The sequence below is a fragment of the Pollicipes pollicipes genome, unplaced genomic scaffold (genome assembly GCF_011947565.3).
Source record: "Pollicipes pollicipes isolate AB1234 unplaced genomic scaffold, Ppol_2.1 Scaffold_4881;HRSCAF=5763_pilon_pilon_pilon, whole genome shotgun sequence".
NCBI classification, from domain to species: Eukaryota; Metazoa; Arthropoda; class Thecostraca; order Pollicipedomorpha; family Pollicipedidae; genus Pollicipes; species Pollicipes pollicipes.
In genome coordinates this window covers 5,621,556-5,628,860 of record NW_023596576.1, presented here as the reverse complement: position 1 = coordinate 5,628,860, position 7,305 = coordinate 5,621,556, and positions in this window count along the sequence as shown.

Genomic DNA, 7,305 nt, shown 5'->3' with positions numbered 1-7,305 from the left:
CCTGCATCGGCCAACGCTGTTTGGTTTTACGGGAAGTGCAACCCCAACCATTGCTGCTCTTGCCCCCAGATCGCGGGCGCGCAGGCTCAAACTTGTACAAGTAATTTTTTTCACTAATTTATTCCGCAAATGAATTGACGTTCTCAGGCAACCATGGAATGACCTTTTTTCTTTTTTGACCTAGTTTTGATCCATTTGACTGAGTACTTATGAGACCTCCTGCCTTTTTCCGGATAAGGGGCGCTGTGAGTAAAACATTAGGTGGCGCATTATCGTCTCCGGTCAAGAGCTGAAGGGCCAATCTGTCCCAGAGTGGGTTACCTACCAGCTGCCATCCAGGCAACACAGGAGCAGGGTCCCCTGATGAATCCGGAGGCCGTGAGAGGGATGCGTCCTGCATTGCCCGCCTCCCTGATGTGGGAGGCCTACTGACTTGCGATGTTGGCCCGGATCGACGCAGGAACCCTCATCAACAGGGGCAGTGCAGCCGGAAAAGGGGAGAAGAGCGGTCATTTAGCGCCCTGACTGCCGGCAGGAGGGGCGGGGGGAATTATACTTTTGTCTCTCCCAATTTTGTTGGAAGCCCTTTTCCCAAATTAAGGGCATTGTATCCACCTGTAGATTCAAGGAGGTCCAATAACTGAGTTAAAGGGTAATAAATCGGACTCAGAAGACCCTTTTCTACATCGAAAGGCCCGTTTCCTGGGTCATGAGACTACGTTTATGAGTAAGGCAGTCCATGCTTTCGATCAGTAGGTTAAGTGTTGGGCTAAGGCGGCCCGGTTCCTGGCCGGGAGGCCCACGTTACAAAAAAGGATGAGCCCGTTTTGGGTTAGGAGGCGCCATCTATCTTCAGGATGCCGTATTTTGAGAGCAGCAGACACCTTTCATGCATGAGATGGTCGCCGTTCCGTCTCAGAATGCCGCGTTTTGCGTTAACGCGGCCATCTGGCCAGCTTTGGAGGCCTCCTTCGTAGACATAGGGACATAAAACGTAAAGGCATCAGGTCAACAAAAAGTTACAACGGCCCAATGGGGATGGCCTGCATCAGGCTCCGCTCACATCCTAGACATTAATCTTGCCACCTGACCTGCCTGAATATAGCTATAACTGTAATTTTTAGACCGCTAGAACTTGTCCAAACGATTTTGTATGTTGCTAGAGAGCGATTTCCTAGCGCTTGACTTTAGGAAGTCCCTCTCGCCCATTTTGGTCTACAATCTATTTAAAGGTAGTGTTTAAAGTCTTTTTAAAACTGATTTTTTATTTATATGTTTAAAGGTCTATTTAGAGGAAGCGTTGCACATTTATACGACATTTTGGACCGAAACAGTCATCTTGAAGATCACTCAGTGCAGTTCACAGCCCTGCCCTTTTTAAGACCTAAACCGCTCTGATTTTTTAGCTACAAGGCTGCGAAAATGTTTGTGAGCTACTTCGGGGAAACTTTTTCAAGTTCACCCAAGGCATCCATGACGCATTAATACCGTCATTCAAATCCTGCCATTTCATTTGCCGCGCGATGATTAAGGCCAAGAAAAATATAGCTGTTGAGCCATTTATATATGGCTTTCGTGAACACGATTTCCAGATTTAACGGTCGTCAATTGATGTTCGTCTAGTTGGCGATTTCTTCAACGATTTTTTTCAGCGACGGCTTCCAACTCTCCTGCAACACGCATTGAAACCAATGCTGGGACAAGAACACCAAAAATGGCGTTTATTTTACAATGTCATGCGATCTTGAAGGTAAAAAAGGTCAAGCGATGGGAAGCTCCGCGTTACCAAGACATCACCAGTCGATTTTAAATTTGCAGGTATCATGATATTTACCAGCGTAAGAGCTAGCGTCCATAAGCTTGTTCTCACCTCTAAAAATCACCTTTCAGCGCAAAATTTATGATTAAAAGACCGGGAACTTTCTATTGCCCAAACAGTTACCGGCCGATTTCAAGCTTGCAAGCACCAAAAGGTTAAATAGCACATGAGCTAGCATCCGTCATAAAAGTCCTGACCTCTCAATGCTACCTTTCAACATCAAATACAAGCTCAAAGGACGGGCAACGCCATAGCAGGAACAAATTGCCGTTTAATTTTGAGCTTACAATAACCGGAATATTCATCACAGAAGACCCGACGTCATTCAAAAAGTCATTATCTCTAGAGGTTACCCCTCTAGATCAAGCAAGGCTCAAATTACTGGGAATCGTGGCGATTCATTCTACGATTTATTCAACGACGAGTTCCAATTTCTCTGAAAGCGCGGCATGTGCCCAAATATGTCACGAGGACACCAAAAATGATGATTATTTTGCAATTTCATGTGACCTTCAAGGCCAAAATCAGGATAAAAGGAGGGGAAATCTATGCAAATAAAAAATTACCAGCCGAGTTCAAACTTGCATTTTACAGGGCATTCATCATAGAAAGAATTAGCATCCAATTAAAGTCGTAACCTCTTGAAGATACACTTTAAGGTCAAACTCAGGCGCAAAGAGCGGGAAATTCCATTACGCCAAAAATTACCAGTCATTCTCAACTATTGAAGCGTCAAAATATTAACAAGTTCAAGAATTACAGTTGGCCCAAAAGCCCTGACCCGCCAAGGCCACCCTCGAAGGAAGAAAGGCCCCATGATAGTGCAAAATGAACATTATTTTCGGTGTTCTCGTGTGATGATTGATCACATGCCGTCCTTTAGAAAAATCAGAGCTCACAGCGCTGAATAAATCGTTATATAAGCCGCCAACAGTTCATGTGCTTGTGAGAATTGTGATGCTTAAAAAGTAGAAATCGGTTGGCAATTTTTTTGGTGATTTGAAGGTCTTCGTCAGCTGAGACTACGTTTAGCCTTGGAGGGTGACTTTGAACGGTCAGGACTTTTCGACGGACGGTAATTTATGCGCTGATGGATATTCTGATACCTGAAAACTTGAAATCTGCCGTTTTTGTTTTGTTTTTGGGTGCTGTAAAGTGCCTTGTCCCTTAAGCCTGACTTTGACACTGAAAGGTGACCTCAGGAGTTAAGAAATTCATTGCCCACGCTAGGTTGTGCACTGACGAATATTCTGATGCTTGGAAAGCTGACAATTACCGGTAATTTTTTGGTGATATAGAGTCACCCGTCTTTGGGAGTGAGTTTGACCTTGAAGGGTGACCTTGAGAGGTCAGAACTAATTGTCAGACGTTAGTTCATGCGCTGGTAAATATACCGGTGCATGTAAGTCTGAAATCAGCCGGTAATGTTTTTGGTGATATGGAGCTCACCGTCCTTAGCCTTAGTAAGGCCTTGAAGGGTGTCATTGATAGGTCAGGACCGCTCTACGGACAATAGTTCTTGCACTTTTGAATATTCTGATGCTTGCAAGTTTAAAATCGGTCAGTAGCTTTATTGGTGTTATGGAGTTCCCCGTCTTTTGACGTTGCTTTTGACCTTGAAGGTCAAATACTTTTTCAATGTAAATATAAATTTTGATGTTCAGGTGGCATAATTGACCGCCAGAAACGTTTTCAGAGAAATCGGAACTCGTATAGCTGAATAAATTCTTGAATAAATCGCCAACTTTACGGATAGTGTCAGGTGGCTCTCACACAATGTTGTGCAAGGTACGATGACGTAACCATACAATGACGTACTGATGAGCATATTTGCTGAACAAAAGCGTGTTGTCTAAAACAGTTATTTCCACTTCAAAGGATACCAATAGTTACAAGTGCGCTTATTTCAGCACATCTGATGCTTGCTTTAATATCTGCCAATGTGAAACATTTAGTTTGTCAAACGTCATGAACAGGCACAACAGCAGAGGTCCACCCGAGCGTCATGAACAGGTACAACTGCAGAGGTCCACCCGAACGTCATAACAGCTATTATATATTCTCGCCATGGCGAGCACCAGCCAGAACACCGGTATAGTTCCTGATGCTTGGAAAATGTATTTAGTTAAACTTGTTTACAAGTCGATGGAATCTCTATCTAAGCATTGCAACACATGTCCGACCTCGATTGCTCGTAGCAGTGCTAAAACAGTTAAACGAGTTGCCACGAGCAACTGCACAGCTTTTTTCGACACCAGTCACCTCTTTTCCCAGTTACGAAACGAATTTCGTACACACCACTCAACCGAAACAGCATGGACGACCGTAAGTGATATTATACTACGGGCTGTCGATAGGGGCGAAAACGCACTGCTCGTGCTGTTTCATTTGTCTAAATATTTTGATGTGGTGAATCGCGATAGGCTTCTTGAAAAGCTATTTCTTCATGACGTTCACCCTCACTGGTTCGAATACTGTGTTCGTAACCACAGACAGAAAGTAACGTTTACCTGTAAACACCTCGGACCTTTAAAATCACGGCAAAATTGAAAATCAGATACGGTTGCACAAGGGCAGCTCCCTCGGCACGTTGTTACACAATATTCTGTTTCAAAGGGCATCAGGCTCCATGTGGAAGGCAGCGTCTATGGTGTCCGATACGCGGATGATAGGACAACAATCGTAACTGGCACAAAGCTAGAATTCACTGAGATTACAGCGAAAACGGAGCGAGCAGTCCCCCACATTGCACCAATGACTTGCGCAACATGCCATGAAATTCAATGCTAGCAAAACCCAACTTATCGTCATGGGCAGTCAGCAAATGGTACGGCACGTGTCGCCCGGCTCAATCCACGTCGGGGACAACATGATTGAGGAGAGCGGCACGGCACTTAACCTTGGGTTGACCTTCGGCCGATCACCCACCTTCTCGACCCACATTGGCAGTATGAAAATGCTGCTGTAATGAGCTGCTTGTGGTCCCATATCATATCAGACGTAGTCTTCCCAGTGAACGTATGGGCGCAACAGTGCAGAATTTTGGTCATCTCCGTGATATGCTACTGCATATCTGTGCACGGCAGCGCAGAACAGTCAACCTTGAAGAATCTCCGGTCAATGCTCAATTTTTACGTGAGAGTGACATCAGGCCGCCAGAAGTCCGACCACAGTTCTGATCTGATAAATCAAATTCCAGCTCTGAATGTGAGGCAGCTGGCATCCCACCACAACGAAACCTTTCTTCATAAGATCATCACAACGGGGCAACCATCGGCATTGGCAAATATGCTACGCACAAACATTGACATGAGAGGCAAACGCACTCACCAGTCACACGACATCAGGCTGCCTACGGCGCGTCGGAACAGTGGCAAACAGCAGTTTATTTGCCGGGCTCCGGTTGACTACACCCTCCTGCCAAACTACATGAAGACCCTTAACCACTCATGCTTTGCTGCCACAGGTAGCGAGAGTTCCCGCATGGCATCGGGACGTAAGCACGTGTTTTTAGTGGAAGTAAGATGCGTGTGCTTTTTGTTGAATGAATGAGCATTCCTGTAGTCTGGAATGTTTTAAGGCATTACATAGCACAGTAACAGTTAAGGGTGGATTTTATCTGTTTATAGAATGCGTGATACATTGGAATCTGCTACGACGTGAATACATACATGCATGCATTTCCTCAGTTTATTGACTTCGAAATGCAAGCAGCGTTGATCTCCCGGTAGTTTCTGGCTTCTGTTCCAGTTAAACACAAAGCGGTTGGCTTTTAGGTGTAAGGATTTTATCGGGTTGTACAATTGCTTACCATGAACGCCACACGTCAAGAACACCGCACGAACATCGCGATTATTCCAGTCATTCAGGGACTCACGTCTTGTCACCAGGGGTGACACTTTTCCAGTCGATTGGGGGGAGGCTCAGCCGGCAAGGCTGACCTACCTAACCTCAAAACCTGATTTCTCACCGGATTTCGGCCGCTCATATTTGTGTTTCGATGCCAGTGTTAAACAAGATGAAAAATCGGCCTACGACATATTTCATTTGGTTTTCATTTGTGCGTTTTATTATACCTCATCTCCCGATTATAAAATCCTGCGTACAGCCCTATTCAACAGTCAGGTTTGCGAGGATGTGGGAGAAGGGTGACACATACAAATCGTCTATGAGTGAAACTCGTGTTTATCATATCCCCGTATGCGCGGCAAACCGTCCAAACGGGAGGATGGGATCAGCTACCTGTTACTTAAAGCTGCCACGTTTGTGAAGTTAGTCAGGGCTAGCACAACAAGCACTGCTTGGCTTGAGCGCTGATCCCAGAAATCCATCCATTCAAGGGGTTCGGATCAAATAAAAACAACAACAAAACAAATGAAGCTAGAACTGCGTGAAAAATATATAGGAGTTTTTGCCTTGGCACTAACGCCGTGACACCTGGATCAGGTAGTTCGGCAAGCAAGGCGCTGTCATAAATGACCTGAACTGAACCTGACCTGATTTTATCCCGACCTATTTTGGGCCATGACTTTTGTTAGCATTTTGGTAGGATTTCAGCATGAGAGGAAAGGTTCTTTGGTGTCTGCTCATTGACATGGTTCCTAGTGCCAGCGAGCCCCGTGGTCGTCCTTATATTTGTGAGATTTTACCGGGATTTCACGCTGTAGCGCCCTTAATCCTGTAACCGAGATCGAGTGGGTTTTGTTAGATAGAATTCACCACACCATCGATTTCCCATTTTTGCTCGTTCAATATATGAGGCATCTTGTCAAATAGAATCAGCGTCTATTGAAACGTTGAGACGTTGGGAACTGCCCAATACAGTTTAGGACGAAACAGGGCGGACTGTAGCATGAAATTGCGTGGTGCGTTAACACTATCCGGCAAAAACTACCGGTTGAACGGAATTGGTTTCGTCTCCATTGATAAGCTATGATTGGAATACTCATAACAAGCTGTGCTCGCGACTCAGCACAGCGGAATCGTCTGTCATTCTCGACGGTTATTCTACAACTCCTATACACGGCGGACATCCACGACGCCAACGCTTTGCTTTGACTGCGGAGGAAACAGTCATAAAGCTTAGTGCTTGATTATGAGCTCTAGCCATGAAAAAGTGACATGCTTGGCAAGGGCTCAGTAAATGAAGCCGCTTAAAATTCGCATCGGTTGCACCAAAATGACTGCAATGACTGGAGAGTAAGTAATCGCATTATGAAAGGATAGCCAGAATTCCACCAGTGTGCCCCTCAAACAGACGAGGGTTTCAGATAAGAAGTAATGTACATTTGCACGCTACTTCTGTCTGGCATTTGTGTTTCAAAAGGGGTAACAGCTCTTTCGGAAATCGATTTCTGGTAACAAGTATGGGCAAAAAAACAAAGCAGAATGCTTCTAAGACTACGCCTGCATTGGAAAAGAAATGGTCGTGCGTTGCCCATGGTCTTGTTCGAAAAAATAGGATAGTTATCCAGACAGCTATTTAG